Here is a 19,355-nt window from a genome sequence, read left to right as displayed (position 1 = left end):
TCCTCGGTGGTTCTTAGTCCTTGAGGTCAAGGTTATCACTTCTTTCTTCTCTGATTTTCCTTGAGTGTGTGTGATGTTCTCATGCTATTGCCCACTCCCTCCCAAAGCAGTGTCACAGTGCTCTTTGTCTTGTTTTTGGCTCTGCTGATCATCTTTGCATATTAAAGAGGTTCTGCTTATTTTGTCTGACAACAATTACTTAAATGCCTACAGTCATGAGAGATGCTTCAGAAGTTCTTTTCAGACAAAACATAGGACTAAGCCCTGCAGACATTTAGATGAAGGTTCTCACACAGTGAAAGGCAAATCTAGATGTTGCTTCCATCTCTCTGGGCACAATTTCTTCAACATATTTTCTAGGAGGATTCAACATCTCATTCTCTCACCAGCACCTGCTTCTTTCAGTGATTGTCTTCTCCCCCCAGGAACTACAGCTGGCAGCAACAGTTCAAGTTAGGCTACAGCAGACACAAGAGGAGGCTTCTGACTTTTGGAAGAGCTTTCATTGCTGAAGCAGCTGTTCCTGGTGTTCCCTGGGGGAAAGTCAGAAATCTGTATGAAAGCCAGTTGGACCAAATGAATTTAGGTGTCTCTCATTACAGTTATTGTATTATACATTCTAAGGGGTTGAAAGAACTTTTAAAGCTGATTTAAGAACAGGCTATTGATTGTCAACGTATGAATGTAATGTAATTTCTAAACTGACATATTTCATCAATTCTACATGTGCATCTTTTTTTAAATTGTTTTATAGACACAACTGCATAACATTAAGTTCTAAACAGATTTTTTTCATTAAGCCTTTTCTAAATACCACATTTATATGGTATATATTTTCTTAATACCACATGATTCTATGGTATAACTGTAGGCATAGAATTCTATAATATGCTGGCAGCTCTTCATTCTAATGTTTTTACGTTAGAGCACTAACAGAAAGAGCAGTCCACAAAAGGGAATGCAAGTGTCGTAAGAATAGAGCAGTATGTTGTAATGAGAAAGAAAAAAAGAAAATGCAAACATCCACTCATTATTCTTGTTCAAGAGCTTCTACAGTAGCTTAAAAGTTGCTTCACAGTCTGCCAAACAATGGTTCAGCTAGTTGGTTTGTGATATGTATGATGGAATTCTTTTCCACTGACATGTATGGTTTTTCCTTAAAGCTAGCTACTTCTACAAGGCAGGCAAATTATTTCATTTTTTTTAAAAGGGTAAATAATATAGATCCATTAGTTAGGAAATTAGGACTGTTGTATATAATGGCCATTAGAACTCACACACACTCAGGTTTTCTGGCTAGCATGTTATCTCCAGTGGATACAAGCAAACATGGTATCCCTGCTGCTGGAAAGCCACTTGTGCCTGTCAGTACATCTATCCAGGCAGATTAGAGATGTTGATACCACACTTGCCTGCTCTTGTGTCCTCCCTAGACTAGTACCTTGTTCTCTGCTAGTCCTCAGCATATTGAAGTAGAAAAGTTGAAGATAGCTGAAGAGGTAATAGAGGGTTTTTCAGGGCACATGCTGCATAGTCTCAAACATCTCTTTAAAAGTAATAATGAGTGATTTATCTTGGTTGGTGATTCAGGATGATTGAAAACCCCCACCTAACTTACTGCTTTTGCATGAAAAGAGTGTGCAAGGCAGGGGGGAACAACAGTGTCAACAAAAGACTGACTTGTGTTGAGTTGCATTATGAATTTTGGGTAAAAGGTGCTTACTATACATGGTGGTATGCAGTGTACATGTGCTAAGTTGACTTTCTATCTCCTTCCCCTCAAACTTGTTTGCTGTTGCTGGCTTAGGACTCAGGGTTTACCTTGTAGGTTGTCTAGAGTCTTGAGCAGGTTGTTCATGCCTTATGTGGGCCTCTGGAACCCCCTTGGACTAGAAATGATCCTGAGTACTCACCTTTTGCTTTTAACTGCAGTGAGATGTGCAAGGAACCAGTAATGGTCTGAGAAAGTGCTGGCCTCTGAAAAGAATTATTTTGCTTTAGAAAAGTGCAGAAAGTGTTTTGAATGTTGCCTTTATCATCACCAAAGGAAATCTCTGTTCCTGAATCAAATACAGTGCAATGTAAATTTGATGGATTTAGCTCAAAAGCATTGTTTCTGGTGGATTCTTTTCCTTGACAATATAGCTGCTAATATTTCATGCACATAAATAATTATATCAGCTATGTTTAATAATTATATAATTGTATTGGCTAATTTATTTCAATTTTTCTTTGCCAAGGTAAACTTCACACATTAGTATCACTAAGTACCGCAAAGTGTCCCTTTAATTTCCTAATGTGCCTTATAAAAATGCGTCTCTCCAATACCTTAAAGGAGAGTATATATGTAACAGTTAATTAACTTCTTATTGTATCTGTTTTCTCTTTGGCCTCCATAGTACTTTCCCTTAAACTAGAGAGTATATATTACAAACTCTCTAGTTTATATATACTCTCTAGTATGTGTGACATTTCCAGGAAGCTAATAACACTTTATGATAAAATAATGTTTATCATGTTAAGTTTACAGGAAGTAATAATTATAGTTCCTCTAAACCAATACATAAGGGATACTTCATTCTTCTATTAAAATTTATGAGTTTGATGATCTTTATGAATGGAACAAAAATGTTCTTCTTATTAGCTGTTGATTGCTTTTAACAGTATCCACTAAAGCCTTTTCAAAGAGATTTGAAAATATACCCCCATGAGAGTCAAGGCTAGTTAATTACATTTTGAAATAATCCAAACCCATGCACTTTTTTTTTAATGTTCTTTCTTACTGTGATATTCCAGGATCACAAACAGTGCATAGATTATGTTTGCTCCTCTTTTCTTCCCTGCAGACATATGCACATCTGGAGTGTTTTAAAAACTCTCTTACAATTTGAAGTTAAGAGATGGTGTCTCATGTTAATACTGGAAATCTTTGGAGTGTTTTTTGGTCTGCAGTTTATTAAGCAACTGTATGATATTTGTACCAAATGCACAATAATCTGTGGCAAAATCATGGTTATGGATCATCAGTTTACATTTTGATTCTGTTTTCTGGAGGTTTTGGTTTTTTTTTTCTAAGAGGTTGAAAATGGCACCATTGATCCTCCATGGTCTGGAGCTGTTGTTCAGTAAAACGCAATTTGCAAAGTAAGTTAGAATCATGATAAAGGTATTTTCTGGGTCTGTGCCTTTGGGGAATTCTGGAAGGAGCTGTGTATTTGGAGTGCAGTTCTGCAAGCTGTGAATGCCACTCTTTGAAGTGTTCAAGTCTTCAAAATCCCTTAGAAGTCTCTGGGTACATACCATGTTTTATAATTCCAAGAATTTGGTCCTGCATGGCTGACTGGTTCAGAGTAGGGCTCATTATCAGTCTTTTCTCTTTACCTCCTCTTTGGCCACGTATCCAGAATGCTAGTTTCTATGCAGATGTTGTGTTCATGTTGTCATTACTCTGCAAAGCAGCTATTTTGCTTTCATTTTCACCAGGGCATTAATAAAGATCAACAGCAAGTATATGATTTACTGTTGTGACTGAGACAAGAATATGTTTTTTGGAGTGTTTTTTTTTTTTCCCTTTGTGCTCCCTGGAAGAAAGAAATAGTTTGAGCACTTTTGAAATGACTTGAGGGCAGAGACAGGAGTACACTGAGAACTGACTCTCAGCTGGTCCAAAGAAAATACCTGCAGCTGTATGTGAAATAATTGCAAGTAGAAAAGGTTACAGTCTTGCTCACGTACTGCTCTGCTTGCTCTATGGCCATTATTATTTCAGTGTATTTGTGTTGGTCATTGAAATAATTTGTCCTGGTAGCACTAATGCCAGGTAGTTTCCCCACATCCCCCCTAGCTTTTTTTGAGGCACAGTATTAGGATTATCTATTTAACTAACAACAGCCACTTTTAAATGCCACTCATACTGAGCTGTGTAGTATTATTTAGCTGCACAGATTTATACTGCTTATGAAAGCAAATCAGTGCAGGATTGTCTTTGACCAGAATGATAAGACATCTGTGTTTTGCTTTATCACCGGTAAGTTTCCACTGGCTTCTCTCTTATTGCATTAAAGATTATGCCTAGCAGTTAATGTAATCAGAATATTTTAAACATTTTTTCTCATTTTATCTTGACTGTGTGTATAATTTCTATAATAATATCCTACTTTTCAAATGTGGCTGTCATGTATTTCACCGTGTCAAATATTAGATGTCATTATATTAAATGTTAAGTCCTGTGCAGATTCCTTTCATTAAAGGACAAGAATCTGTTTCTTTTTCAAGAAAGTTTTGTCCTGAGGACCTATATTATAAAGCTAGCTTATCTTATTAAAGGCACACGATTAGGTTTTTCAGCAAAACTTCAGCACTTTCAAGCCACTTTTATGTTAAAAACACAAAAAAATGGGTTGCATTATTTTATTGCATAACTAGATATTAAGCCGTACAATCTCCTTCTGACTAAATTTCGTAATTAAATACTGCAGCTTTGCAGAATACTTGCAGACACAGTCACAGTTGGCTGACTTTTGCTTTGGGTTTATTGTTTGGGGCTTTTTTTTTGTGTGCGTGTGTGGGGAGGGGGGGTGTTGGTTTTTTTTTTCAGGCACAGAATTCAAAAGCAGATTACTTGGAATGTGAGTAATCCATTTTGAGTAATCCATCACTGAATATAAACTTTTAAATATGGGAATACATTGGTATTATGAATTTGACCAACTACTCAGAAAAGCTCCAGTAAAGTCATCCAAAAAATCAGTACATGTTAAAGTTCTTTTTGACCTTTTCCTGCTGGTTTTTAAACAGCCAGTTCTGGTTCCAGCCAACCAGTTCCAGCTGTTTTTTAAACCAGCCACTTAAATTCAGAAAAGCATAAATCAGTGAATGAATGGAATCTACCTTCCATTTAATGCTAAATAATTTAAAAGGAAATCTGTTAATTATTTATAGGAAAAGGACAAAATTATGAACTTTGTCACAAATGCCAAAAGCAAAGATTGAGCAGGTATCTCTATTGTCTATAGTCTTTATTAGGTTTACAGTTCCAGTTTTTATGTTCATTTTAATCCAGACCTCTTGTTGCAAGCCGTGGGTTGTTCTGTCAAAGTATGTGACTTAGAGTAAAAATTTGTATAAATAGCAAAAGAAAACTTTTGCAAGTCAGTGACCCTAATCTCACTCCTCCTACAAAAGCTGCAATAGTTTGAAATACATTCCTTTTACATGCCATAGTGCTGATTTGAAGGGGAAATGCTTCTTTAAAATCAGCCATATCTGATCAAACCCCACCCATTCTAGCTCTTGTGAAGATACTGTAGAACTATCTCCTAAAAGGATATCTTTAATTAAAGAGATGTCCTGCTAGGCAAAATGATATCCTGACCCTTCAGGATTGGAACAATGAGTGATAGGAAAGAAGCAACTCTATTTTGATGTGAGAGACTCCTATACAGAGGAAGGAAAAGTCTCATCAGGAGACCTTCCATCTGCTTCAGGATGTACTGAAATTGAAAGGATCACATGTTCCTAGGACACAATTCTACATACTTTGTGCGGTGCTGTGTGATTTCTTTTCTCCATGTTAGCAGGCTGACAATAGCTTTCTATAAATCTGCTAGTCTATGTTACTAGAAATTCCAGTTGTGATCACCTGATTTCATGTCCTAACCATCATTCTATACTGAATTCTTATCTAAGTCTCCTATACTTTCTTTTCTGCTGCTGTTCTGTTTTGTACAACATTAATAACTAGTCACTGGCTGTGAATCATAGAATCATAGAATAGTTAGGGGTGGAAAGGACCTTAAGAACATCAAGTTCCAACCCCCCTGCCATGGGCAGGGACACCTCACACTGAACCGTGTCACCCAAGGCTCTGTCCAACCTTTCTTTGACTAGTGCCAGGGATGGAGCATTCACAACTTCCTTGGGCAACCCATTCCAGTGCCTCACCACCTTCACAGTAAAGAACTTCTTCCTTATATCCAATCTAAACTTCCCCTGTTTAAATTTTAACCTGTTACTCCTTGTCCTATCACTACAGTCCTTAATGAACAGAATGAATTACAATGACTTAGGACTACCATGGTAGCACTAATACTCCTTTGGAAATAGTACACTGTGGCCCACTCCTTCACTTCCCAGTGTAATTTGTGAAATTAGTATTGGTTTGCTGTTTACAAGTGATTCGAAACTAAGTAGTTCTAAAAGGATGAAAATATTTCCCCCCTGACTTTGGGGTTTTATTATTATTATTACGTTTTATTCAAACCGCAGGTAAGTTTTTCAGTATACAGTTGATAGATTTACTGATGCAGTTTTCTTGTGATTTGCCCACAAAACTGAGAGCTAAAATCCACATGGAGTAAGTTATCAATAGAACCGGAGCAACTATAAATGAGGACAAGGAGATCCTTGCTTTTTGTAAATAAGAGCTATTTGTTTAACTTAGCACAAGCTTTTTCTATTTTCAAAGTTGATTTCCTTTTCTAATGAAAATTCAGGCTGGAAATACTGTAACAACCTTGTAATGCAACCTGAATTGCCATGGAGACAAAAAATTAGAAGTGCTTTCCATAGATCAAGTAAGGAATAATCCAGACTAGGAATGTCAACATACTATTTCTGGAAATTTTATATATTTAAACATAGTTCTATGCAATTTTAAGTGTCAGACTAATATTTTTTTTAAGTAACCTAGAAAAGAATGAATATCATTATAAGCTATGTGATTGGCTTTTGTGTATCTGTGGGATGTTTTACAATTTGACAAATGTTTGCCTTCCTGTTATTTTAGGCAGAATAAAGAAAATAGTCTTAGGATCATTAATTCTGAAAATTGTTTTACTGTGCTGCCCATTGTCCTGGATCTTCCATTTGCTGAAGAAGAACAGAGACAGAATGTCTATCTGGAAATCCTTTCTGCCCCAGCCCCCTAGGTTATGGTGAGCCAGATGGAGTTGGCCCAGAGGAGAAGTTCAGTGATGGAACCACATATGGTATTTGTGATGACCAGCATTGTCTGTGTCCTGTTGCTTGATCTTATGTCATGTGTTTGCAGTAAGTGTCTGGAGTACACATCCACAGATCCATGGCCTGGGCTGTATTGGCAAAAAGTATTAACCAGCATATCAAGGGATGCAATTATTATACTCTACTCAACCATAAGCCACTGGAACACTGTGTCCAGTTTTGGTCTAACGACTTCAAGAGACATTGAAAAACTGCAGAGGATCTATCAGGAAACTAGCAAGATGGTAAGAGGATTTTAGGACTTGAAAAAATGAAGAAAGATTGAAGAAGATTGGTTTGTTCAGCCTAGAGAAAAGAATGCTCAGGGGGATCTAGTCCCAGTTTTGCAATACTGGAAGGGATTTATAGACAAGAAAGTTCCTCTTGTCACTCTTCATCATGAGAACAACTAGGCATGGGAACAGGTTGCCCAGAGAACTGGTGGACCGTCTCTCACAGGAAATCTGTAAGACTTAGCTGCACAGAACCCTGGGTAACCTAATATAAAGTTCCATTTTCAACAGGAAGTTGAACCAGGTAACTTTCAGACATCCTTCCTACTCTAAACTTTTCTATGGTTCTGTGCCCAAGGAGAGTAGCCTAGTCAGTGGCTAACCAAATGGGGTGGCAAAGTGATTGAGTCTCAGGTCTTCCTTCACATCTTTTTTTCTTCAAACAGTATGTGTGTGGATGCCTTTGCATCTGCAGGTTCATGCATTTGGAGGCCACTGAAGTTATCCACAGTGCCCATTCTGGGCCTAACCTTACAGCTACCGGTTCCTTGTCATGCAGCCTTAGTGGAATACTGGTGTGGAAACTGTGTCAGACTTCACCACAAGAGCTTATGAGGCTTTTTTCCTCTATACCAAGGGACTGAAAGGGAACACAGGAGCCTTCTTTCTAAGAAACACCAGGATTGCTTGCGAAAGTTTAGATGTCTGGCTACTTTGTAGGAAAGGAAGCATACCCCTTCCACTGGTGGGTTATATTTTACATATTTAAAGATCCTAAACCTAGGACTGTTTATTATTTCTTATGTCCTTCCTGAGATTTATGAGCTGCTTCAGAGATAAAAAAGCTCTCCAACTGTTTTTATACAACTGAGGCACCCCAAAATAATCAGCATTTAAACATTTCACTCTTTTTTAATAAGGTTAAATGTTTTACTATGGTTTACATACAAGTCTCAGAGACTGTATCTTCAAGGTAAATGATGAGGAGCATATGAAATTTTACTCTTTTTGAAAATCTTATTTATTTCTTTTTATTCTGGTAGTACAACATGGACAAATATTTCTCATTCAGAAGGTGTTTCATAGGTAGCTGCAAACTAACTACTGCAAGACGTGTTTGCAAACAGAAGTGTAGATTATCACTGGAATTGCTGCAAATGACAATTATGTTTTAAATTTTTAATGTTAAAAACTTAATGTGGCACTTTTTCAGTCAAAATTTAAGTAACAAATACAAAAACATAGAAAATAATCCCAGAAAAAAATATTTCTTTTATCTTAAGGAAGTTGTTATTGGGAGCTAGTACTGAGCAGCAGACATTCTGAGGCTCCTGTTCAGTTTGCTCCATCAGATTGAGGCTCACCTTATCTAAGAAAGGATTTTTTAACCTTATATTCAGGAAGATGTTAGGCCTGTATCCAATGAGTATCACTTGAATCTCTTGTTATAGCCTTCCAGTTTATATTCTAAAGTAACTATTTTATACACAAATTACATGATTGTAGAGATTGTGATCAGAAAGTTCGGCTTGTTTTACATATGCCAAATCTATTGTCAGATACAGAAGATAGACAATGTGAGAAGGTTGTGACTTTCAGAAATAAAAATACATTTTCCTCTGTGTGTAATTTTAGTGGCCAGCTGTGACATGGAAAACCTGAAGACTGAACATTTATGAGATTTTTATCTTTAACTGATGTCTAAATATTTGAGTAAAGTAGCTCATTTTGACGTAAAATGATCAATTGTACACAGAGCAAGAGAGGGATTATAGAGGCATCTAAATGCTATAATATGTACTGCATTTATTGATTCTAATTGTCCAAGAGAGAGCAATTGGAGGGCATTATGAATTATGCAGGCTGATTGCATTCAGCAGAACACCTTTATAGTATTTTAAAACATTACACTGTCTTCCTCAGTATGTCTTATTCATGCAAGTTCTGGCCTTTCTTTAAAGCTTACGTTTTTCTTCTCACTATTCTTTTTAAATGCTTGAGAGTTCATAGCTTATATGAACCTCTGTAATAATTTCTAAATCTACTGTAAGTTTATATGGTCTGTAACAAACTAGTTATTTACCTAATTTTTTCCTATTTCTGTTCTTTGAAAGTAAGCCTAATTGTAATGAATCTTGTTTTTTGTAACAGTAAAGCTCTTCTCCACTGGTTGACTTCTGTAGAGAAATTAATCCCTTTCTTTATGATACTTACATTAAGAATTGAGAATATCTTGAAATCTGAAGATATAGCCGTAAGAAATGCATAGATGTGCATTCAAGTAGCAATAAAGAGAAAGCAGGGAGCTGGCTTCCCACTGGAAGGAAAAAGAAATTTAATGCTTACTGACATGAGCCTTCCTACACCTACCAGCTTGTACATGTTTATAAATTCTTTCAAAACAACAATTGCCATAGAAGAAATCTTGCCATCTTGTAGACAATACCTTCTGTGACCTCAACATCCTAATCCTGGTCCAGAAAATAAAGATTTCTGTACAACTTAGGTGTTCTTATCTGATTCATAGCAATTTACCAAGAACTTACACTGATGGCTAGTGTCCTTTTGGGAAGAAATCTGAGACATGTTCTGCCGACAAAATTAATGAAGTTATGATTACTCAGGTAGAACTTGACTGATGCAGTATGTTCTGAAAGTTACCATCAAATAATTGTCTTCTTTCTAAAAGCAATGAGATGTTGTGACTATACAGTTTCCCTTCTGGGAAATATTTTTTTGTCTTGCAGCAGTTTTATAAGAAGATTCTTTATGTACTTGATGATAACACAAAAGGATAAGTGTGGTTTAAAATTGCTGAAGTACATCAATTGGGATGGACTGCTTTTCTTATTAGCACTGTCTACAATACAGAGAAATTTATCTTGAAGTACAAGGAGTTTCTGATATATTCAGTGTATTTACACAGAGTAATTGATCCCACAAGAGCTGTATCAGTCAGTTCACAACCATACAGTTTTAATATTGCATTATGAAGTCTTGGAAAACAGAGGTGAATGCTTCATCTGCTCCTGGAAGCAGATGGATTAGCATGAAATGCTGTGCTGTTCTTTCATTAGCATTTTCTCTCTATTGATCTTAGGTGGTTTTAAAATACACATGGCTTTGGCAGTGGTTAGAGGGAGTCTGGATCAAAACTTTTCTGCATTCTTTGTTGGGGTTTTTTGGGGGATTTGTTTGTTGTTTGTCTGTTTTTGCTGAGAGGTGAAACATAAAGCTGGAATGAAAATACCACCTCTTGTTTCCAGAGTCTGAGGCAGAAGATAGACTAAATGCAGCCTATCTGTGACCATACTGTATAGTGCACTAAAAGAACAATGACTGGCTAACCAAAGGCTATGGTGCATGATGTTTCCTTTAATATTATAATGTCATTTTCCCCTTTGTGATCCTTTTACCTTCTGTTGATAAAGGTGTTCTTAATACTTGTGTAGAGAACCCCTGTCTCTCATATCTAGTGCTAGGAAGTTCCCATGGTTACTGGGGTCTAGTTTTGTTTTGTTTTCTAGAAATATATCTGAATGGCTACTCTTATCCCATTTAAAATAAAAGTGTATTTTTTTTTAATGACTCTATTTCAGTTTTCTCATTTGAGGGTATCTCTCTTCACTGCCGATAATTTAGTACCTGAGTGGTGCAATGTTTTTAGTGAATGTTTATTGCAGTTTCACCTTTGCAAAGTAGAGTATTGGTCCCATGTTTGGTGGAGAACCACACTATAAAGGACCTTTTTACATTACACAGTGCAGAACAATCCTGAGATTCCCAGATCTCAGGATTTCTGTTGAAATATGCAGCATAAAGTCATTAAAAGTACTATCTGGTGTCTGGAAATTATACAGTTGTGTTGTTATAGCACCACAATAGAAATAGTAAGCAGTGTTTCTCAAATTAAGATATCTATTATACCCCCAGGTTTGGAGTTTGAATGTCTCTGGACAGTGCTGACCTGAAAGAATAAGCAGTGAAAGAATAAGCAGTCCTAGTGGCTGTGGTTCTATGAAAGATCAAGGCATTGAGGGTGTGAACTTTGCTTTGAAATGGATTTGGAATATGAAGGAGGAAAGCATATTGACTAAGAGCACAGAAGCAATCCAAAATAATAAAATTGGTATTTTAGATGTAACTTGATTTGCTCAAAGTTGTTGCAGTGTCCTGGGTTCAGGACAGGGAGTGAGCAAGCGGCTTCATCGATCTGAGTTACTGGCTGAGCTTAAATCATGACACCCAGGAAACCAGTGAGTTCAGTTCCCTCTCCTCTGTCTGTGCCAAAGGACATACACAGTAGAGCATCACTTTTACTATGTCCCGTTTTCTGAACTCACTGTGCAGCATGCAAAATATACTGCCAATCATATTGCTTGCTGTTCTTTGGGCTTTTGTGGTTTCCTAGTATTAAAATAGAATCATAGAATCATAGAATAGTTAGGGTTGGAAAGGACCTTAAGATCATCTAGTTCTAACCCCCCTGCCGTGGGCAGGGACACCTCACACTAAACCATATCACCCAAGGCCTCGTCCAACCTGGTCTTGAACACTGCCAGGGATGGAGCATTCACAACCTCCCTGGGCAACCTATTCCAGTGCCCCACCACCCTAACAGGAAAGAATTTCCTTCTTATATCCAACCTAAACTTCCCCTGTTTAAGTTTTAACCCGTTACCCCTTGTCCTATCACTACAGTCTCTAATGAAGAGTCCCTCCCCAGCATCCCTGTAGGCCCCCTTCAGATACTGGAAGGCTGCTATGAGGTCTCCACGCAGCCTTCTCTTCTCCAGGCTGAACAGCCCCAACTTCCTCAGCCTGTCTTCATACAGGAGGTGCTCCAGTCCCCTGATCATCCTTGTGGCCCTTCTCTGGACTTGTTCCAACAGTTCCATGTCCTTTTTATGTTGAGGTCACCAGAACTGCATACAATACTCCAGGTGAGGTCTCACAAGAGCAGAGTAAAGGGGCAGGACCTCCTTTGACCTGCTGGTCACATTCCTTTGGATGCAGCCCAGGATACAGTTGGCTTTCTGGGCTGCAAGTGCACACTGCCAGCCCATGTTCATTTTCTCATCAACCAACACCCCCAAGTCCTTCTCCGCAGGGCTGCTCTGAATCTCTTCTTTGCCCAACCTGTAGCTGTGCTTGGGATTGCTCCGACTCAGGTGTAGGACCTTGCACTTGGCATGGTTAAACTTCATGAGGTTGGCATCAGCTCACCTCAAGCATGTCAAGGTCCCTCTGGATGACATTCCTTCCCTCCAGGGTATCAACCGAACCACACAGCTTGGTGTCTTGGGCAAACTTGCTGAGGGCGCACTCAATCCCACTGTCCATGTCAGCAATGAAGATGTTAAACAAGACCGGTCCCACCACCGAACCCTGAGGGACACCACTCATTACTGGTCTCCAGCTGGACATTGAGCCGTTGGTGACAACTCTTTGTGTGTGGCCATCCAGCCAGTTCTTTATCCACCGAGTGGTCCATCCATCAAATTGATGTCTCTCCAATTTAGAGACAAGGATGTTGTGTGGGACAGTGTCAAACGCTTTACACAAGTCCAGAGAGATGACATCAACTGCTCTACCCCTGTTCATCAGTTCTGTAGCCCCATCATAGAAGGCCACCAAATTGGTCAGGCAGGATTTCCCCTTAGTAAAGCCATGCTGGCTGTCACCAAGCACCTTGTTGATTTTCATGTGCCTTAGCATGCCATCCAGGAGAATCTGCTCCAAGATTTTGCCAGGCACAGAGGTGAGACTGACTGGTCTGTAATTCCCCAGGTCATCCATTTTCCCCTTCCCTGGGGGTTATATATCCATTTTTCCGGTCATCGGGAACTTCACCTGACTGCCATGATTTCTCAAATATGATGGCCAGCGGCTTTGCAACTTCATTCGCCAGCTCCTTCAGGACCCGTGGATGGATCTCATCAGGACTCATGGACTTGTACCCGTTCAGATTTTTAAGATGGTCTCGAACCAGATCCTCTCCTACAGTGGACGCAAGGTCTTCATTCTCACAATCCCTGCATCTGCCTTCCAAGACTTAGGTGGTTTGGTCAGAGCCTTTTCCAGTGAAGGCTGAGGCAAAGAAGTCATTCAGAACCTCAGCCTTCTCCAAATCCTGTGTAGCCAGTTCTCCTGAGAGCTTCCTGAGGGGGCTTATGTTCTCCCTAGTCTGTTTTTTATTTGCTATGTACCTGTAGAATCCCTTCCTGTTATCCTTAATACCCCCAGCCATTTAATTCTAACTGGGCCTTAGCTTTCCTAACCTGGTCCCTAGCTTCCCGGATAACATCCCTGTACTCTTCCCAGGCCACCTGTCCTTGCTTCCACTTATTATAAGCCTCTTTTTTTCATTTGAATTTTCCTCAGGAGCTCCTTATCCATCCAAGGAGGTCTCCTGGCCCTCCTGCTGCACTTCCTTCTAGTTGGGATGCAAGACTCCTGAGCTTGTAGCAGTTGATCCTTGAATATCAACCAAGAGTCTTGGGCCCCCCTGTCCTCTAGCGCTCTATCCCCTGGAGCCTTACTAAGCAGGTTCCTGAGGAGGCCAAAGTCTGCTCTTTTGAAGTCCAGCGCAGTGAGCTTGCTACACGCTCTTCTCACTGTCCTGAGGATCTTGAATTCGACCATCTCATGATTGTCTGAACAACAAAACAATGCCAGGATTTTTAAGAATTCTAGCTTGGACACAGGTGAGTTGGATGGAACATTTCCTCTATTTTTTGTCTTGGGGTTTCATGGTCAGCTTTGATGCTGTGGCCTTTAGTCTCCACTTTTGCCATTCAGAGTAGTGAAGCAATACTCTGGTTCACATTCAGCTATGGTATGAAAATTTTAGCATTATAGGAGTGCAGAAAAATAGGGTTGCCAGGGGCCTCATGAAATCATTTAGGCTATACCCCTGACAAAATCTGTTTGTTTCATGATCTTTCTGACAGCAGTAGGAATTATTAGGTAATAGCCTGAAACTGAGTCATACATAAAATCTGATTTACATTCTGGGTGAAATTTGCCCTTGCTCAGAAGCCAGCATAAACCATCCTACCTTCTCTCTTATTAAGACATAGGCTGATATCCTTCATGATCTTTGTGGGTGGACATCTGGTGGCCAGAAAGGTTCAATCCAGAGGCATGAAAATCTAGTGGGAAATATTCTTTTATTATTTTTAGCCCTTTTATTTATTTTAGAGTGGTGTGCTTCACTTAGTATTTTTCTTCTAATGGATTAAACTTTCTTTACCTCATAAATCATGTATTTCCACATTGCTGTCAGTATGGCAAGTCAAACTGAGGTTAATATATAAACAATTAGCCCATAGCTGCCCATAGTATGGAGAAGTGTGATTCATAGCTGCTCAGGCTCTTGGATTTTAAAGTAAATATACAAGTACTTTAAAGTTTCCTAGTTTCAGCTAAAAAGAATACTTCATAAGATCTAAGAACACATAGTTTCAGGCTGTGTATGTATGCATGCTGTAAATTAATTGTATTTGGAAAGTTTAAAAGCTGTTTATTTTTATACCTGTTTTGCTCTGTGCTTTATTATTTTAGGGACTATGGGGGTTGAAAGTACAATAATTTTTTAAATAATAAGAAAACTTCATTGAATATACTTCAAAGAGCAATTATAGTAATAAAAAGGCTAGTGATGAGGATCTTACAGTGACAGGAAGAGATGCTGGCATGGTTTTTTTTGTAACCCTTTAAAGAGCTCTGTGAACTGGACTTTTAATCTAAAATTCCTTATTCATAAAGTCCTCACAAATACTGAACTGTAGCTGCTGCAATGGAGTGTTGAAAAAAAGCTGATTTTTATGACTTGAACTATCACATCATTTTGCTCTACAGAACAGGCAACGTTCAATACCTTGGAGCCAATTGCTGTAGGCATTGTAATGTAAAAAAGATTAGAATACAGACTGACATAAAGTACACAATTCTTTATTAGCTTTGTGAACATAAACCAACAATTATATCCTTTTTTCCTAAATTAATGTGTAGGTAGAAAAGGTAGAAGCCAATGCATTGCCCTTGTATCATGGGCCAGACTTGGTGAGACTTTGCACTCGCTGTCAGAACGGAAGCTGGCTGCTATTTTATGGAACAAGTTCTAGCATCATTTGTAGCAGACATCTATGGACTGTGGTAAACTCTCACATCAGTATAAAAATCTGCTTTCCTCGTACATTTATGAACTTCATTTTGTTCTTTTGGCATCTGGAATGGAAACTGCTATGAAGTCCAGGCATTTCAATGTGTTGCTGAGTGTAACCATGACTATACTATTTCTATTCAGGTTGCTTGAAGGTGACAAAAGCATGAGCGAAGATCAGCATGTTTACTCATTTCAGTAATTGTTTGGGGTGTTTTGGGGTTTGTTTGGTTTGTTTTTCAGATTTTGGGGCCTGTAAAATCACATATCTGCTATTAAAGAGTATCCAGTTGCTGGGACTTGTTTTTTTGGGGTAATCTATGTAACAGATAATGTAATATGCAATATCCTGGCTTGGACATTAACCACCTTAGTCTTTGGAATAATTACACTATAACTTCCCAAAATCCGTTTGTTATTTGAATGCTATAGGTAGGGTGAGTGGACGTTTTCCTAAAGGGACAGAACAGGGATAGTGATTATGGTTTCATGTGAAGTAGGCTGAAGGCAGTTGTGGTAAATGAATGTAACTTAGTGTTATTATTTCTAACAGAGATGTACACAGCAAAGCTTCCTTTAATGTGCTTGGGAAAATGCAGGCAAGAGCTCCTCAGTTTCTTTGTGGCACATGATTACATCACAGGGAAAGGAACAAATGCAGTTACTGTAAAACCTGTTGCATTTTACAAGCCCAGTAAAGGCTGGAAAGCAGTCATTTCAGCATAGATTTCTATCAGAATTACATATATGTTATGACGACACCTGGAAGTTGATAAGAAAAAAAGTATCCTAAGGGCATCAAAATAGGAAATCTGCTGTATTTTTATGAAAAGGTTGTATTATCTGGCCTGTAAGTACAGGAGGCTGTTGCTAAAACAGTAAGTCTGTTGGGTCAATATATAGTAAGGTGCAGTTGGGCACTGCAAATGCTGCAAAATGATTGGCAGCAGGGATATTGCTTTTCTGTAATGAAAATAGCACACATGCAAGGATTCATTTACAGATGAATTTGCCAAATCTCTGCTGATTAAATATTTCCTCAGTAAACCTTTTACTCATCTGTTTCTCTTGGTCTTTAAATATTACCAGTTTCACTTTAAAATTATCAGCAAGTTGTTTTCTCATCTATATTCTAGTTTCTAGAAGGAAGAGATTATACTCATAGTTTAGAAGTCCTAAATTCAGGCTGCTTCTCCAAATCTTTTAACTTGCTTATTTTAAAACTAGAGAAATTCAGGACTATTTTATGTATAAATTGTTAGTGCAAAGAAATACAGAGGACAGAGTTGTAAGAAATGAAGCAATCAGAATTTCTCATTTCATTTGGTCTTTTTTTCATAAGGAAGATAAAAGTGCTTATGGCACTTTGACATAAACTGAAATTTAAAATGGAATTCCTTCCATTCCTTTTGCAGAACCTGGGCAGTACTACAGGTTTCTTCGATTCACATTTAACTTCAGGAAACAAATAACTTACTACTCGAGGTGGAATAAATTCAGTATTAAGAAATAAAATTTATCTTGGAATTCCAAGATTATAGCTATCAGTGAATCAAGTTAATTTTAGCTGTAAGTTGTATTTTATCCCTATTTTTTCCACATTTTTGCAGGTCATTTAAATTTGCAAAGGATAGCACTGATATGATGAAAGAATGCAAGAAAAATATGTATAATGTGGTATTTATTAAATTCATGCATACATGACATATAGACATGAACACTGTAAAGTAATTAAGTAGACCTTTCTGCATTATATTTGAATTATTTTCTAGTTTAAATTTGTTAAGGAACAGAAATAAATTATCAGAAATTTTTAATGAGAATCGTAAGCCAGCACCATTTCCTTCTTCATCAGCATTGCTGAAATTTTTCACACATTTGCCTGAGCCACATGTAAGAGAACTGATTTCAGTTTTTGTCATGAAATTTCCAAAAGAAACTGAATAAACATTCAAAAATTAGTATGTTAGAGGCACAAGTATTGACTATAATGTTACACTGTTGAGATCAGGAGGGGTTTGCTGTTCATTTTCCCCAGAGAGCAGTTTTCTTTATTTTCCAATATGGTTCTCATTGCTTAGGTTTGAAGTTTTCCATTTCCTCCTGAAATCACCCAATTTCTCCATCAAAATCATCTATACCATAGCTTCCCCTGAAAGATTTATCACCAATGGAAAAGAGTAGAGTGCTGAGGAAAGTGGAAAAAGTCACATGAGTGAGCTGGACAGAGGAGCATCCTCCTGCTGAGACCCTCTACTCTTTCCCTCTCCTCCTTCAACAGAGAAAAGGTATAGTCCTCAGATAAGAGTGGAAGATGGAAAAGGCTACCTGACAACAAGGTGAGGGAGCATCATGACACATAAAGCGCCACTCACACAAGAATTTTCCTAAGGTAGTGCAGGGCTCTTGAGATGTTGTCATTTGAATCCTGACTTGTGTGGGGTGAGACCAGAATGTTTTTGTTCTGCCACTAGTTCCACAGCTGTCCCTCCTGCTCAGGTGTTTTCCATCTCATTAGAAGTTTACTCCTCATAGCAAATTTATCTTCTAAGAAGAGCTCTGATTGTTGTTAGAGAAGGAGCAGGAAAATGGCTGGGTTTGTCAAAAAAGGAAGACAAGTGCCTTTATCTGTGAACTGGCAGCACTGGTGAGAAGGTAAAAAATTTTAGCTAAGTGCTTGGGATGCAATGCTTTTGTTTAAGTGTTCATGTCTTAACAAAATAAGATTTTTTCCATAAACAATGTTGCGTGTGTGTGCATTGGTATAAATAGGAAATAATAAAATACATTTTTATTTGACAAGCTGATATTTTACATATTTTTTCAAAATAAAGAATGGAGGCTTTCAGTGAGTTCTCCTTGTGTTATCAGAATTTGGTTAATTCCCTTCCCCCTCAAATTTTGCAGAAGTAAATATTTGTTAAATGAGCCCTTGGAAAAATGTAAATGTGTAATTTTACCTACTTTCCATTAGAAAGTCTTCCCTTTTAAGAAGGAAATGTAAAGAATCTAATGGTACAGTCTTACTTAAAGCTTAGTCCAGAAATTTTCAGATAAAGCTGCAGCCATTTGTGCTTTTCTGTCTAGATGACTGTGTGTGTTCACATAAATCTGGTATTAAGTTTAGTATTTCTCATAAAATTATTACAGATACAACCGTGAGGAGTGTACTTGCATAGTAGTGTCAAAACTTAGCAAGCTTTGAAGTGTTATTACTTCTATTCATATTTTGTTTGTTTGCTTGCAAGCATGGGAACGTGTGCAGTGTGTTCTTTGTAGGCTTTTGGGGGGACAACAATAATCTGCATGGACTAAAAAGTAGTAAAGATGAAAAGCTCATACATGGTGTTGCAGTACCTCTCTAGTTCTACTATTGTATTGCTTTATGGTTACCCAGCATTTTTCACAGTTGGGTCCTAAGATGGAGGTGTAGTTGTGAGAAGTTGTGCAAGTGGTAATTTCTCTAGTCTCTCAGTTCAATTTTAGTTATGGAGATGACTTGTTAAGGACATACAGAATGCACCTGTGTCAGGCCTGTGGGTTGCCTCAGCCCAGTATTCTTTCTGTATGTGTGGCAATTAGGAAATGCTAGTTGCAGCTTGCAAACCTGGCCCATATCTGCAGATCATTCCCCTGTGTACTGCCCAAGCCATTTAACTGAGTTAACTGTTTGTTTTATTTTTCATCTTTTGAAGACTTTCCCAGCTTAGCTTTAGGAGACTTTGCTGGTTTTTCTCAGCTGAAGCACAGGTAAATCCTGTTTGTTATTCCAGAAATGAAATCCACTGTGTGCTTTATATGTTTAAGAAATTGTGCTTAATGAACTGATGTCCTTCTGTGCGTAGCCTTAAATATGTATTCTACTGTGGGTTCAAAAGGTTGCTGCCACTGAACTATGCTTTTCATATAGTACCTCTATTGGCAGTCACGTGTTTTCTGAATCACTTTATGTA

At 38.0% G+C, this 19,355-nt stretch overlaps 1 long non-coding RNA gene across 2 annotated transcripts in view; it reads left to right on the top strand.

Moving 5' to 3' along the window:
- LOC133271632 (uncharacterized) overlaps positions 1-19,355 on the top strand; it is a 151,474-nt gene that overhangs the window by 16,894 nt on the left and 115,225 nt on the right. The gene's annotated exons all lie outside the window — the stretch shown is intronic.

The sequence above is a fragment of the Pezoporus flaviventris genome, unplaced genomic scaffold (assembly GCF_033815535.1).
Source record: "Pezoporus flaviventris isolate CSIRO_AGI_PZ_B2104156 unplaced genomic scaffold, CSIRO_AGI_Pfla_v1 ptg000001l, whole genome shotgun sequence".
NCBI lineage: Eukaryota > Metazoa > Chordata > Aves > Psittaciformes > Psittacidae > Pezoporus > Pezoporus flaviventris.
The sequence above is the reverse complement of the archived record's forward strand: the minus strand, read 5'-3'. Positions and strand labels throughout refer to the sequence as shown.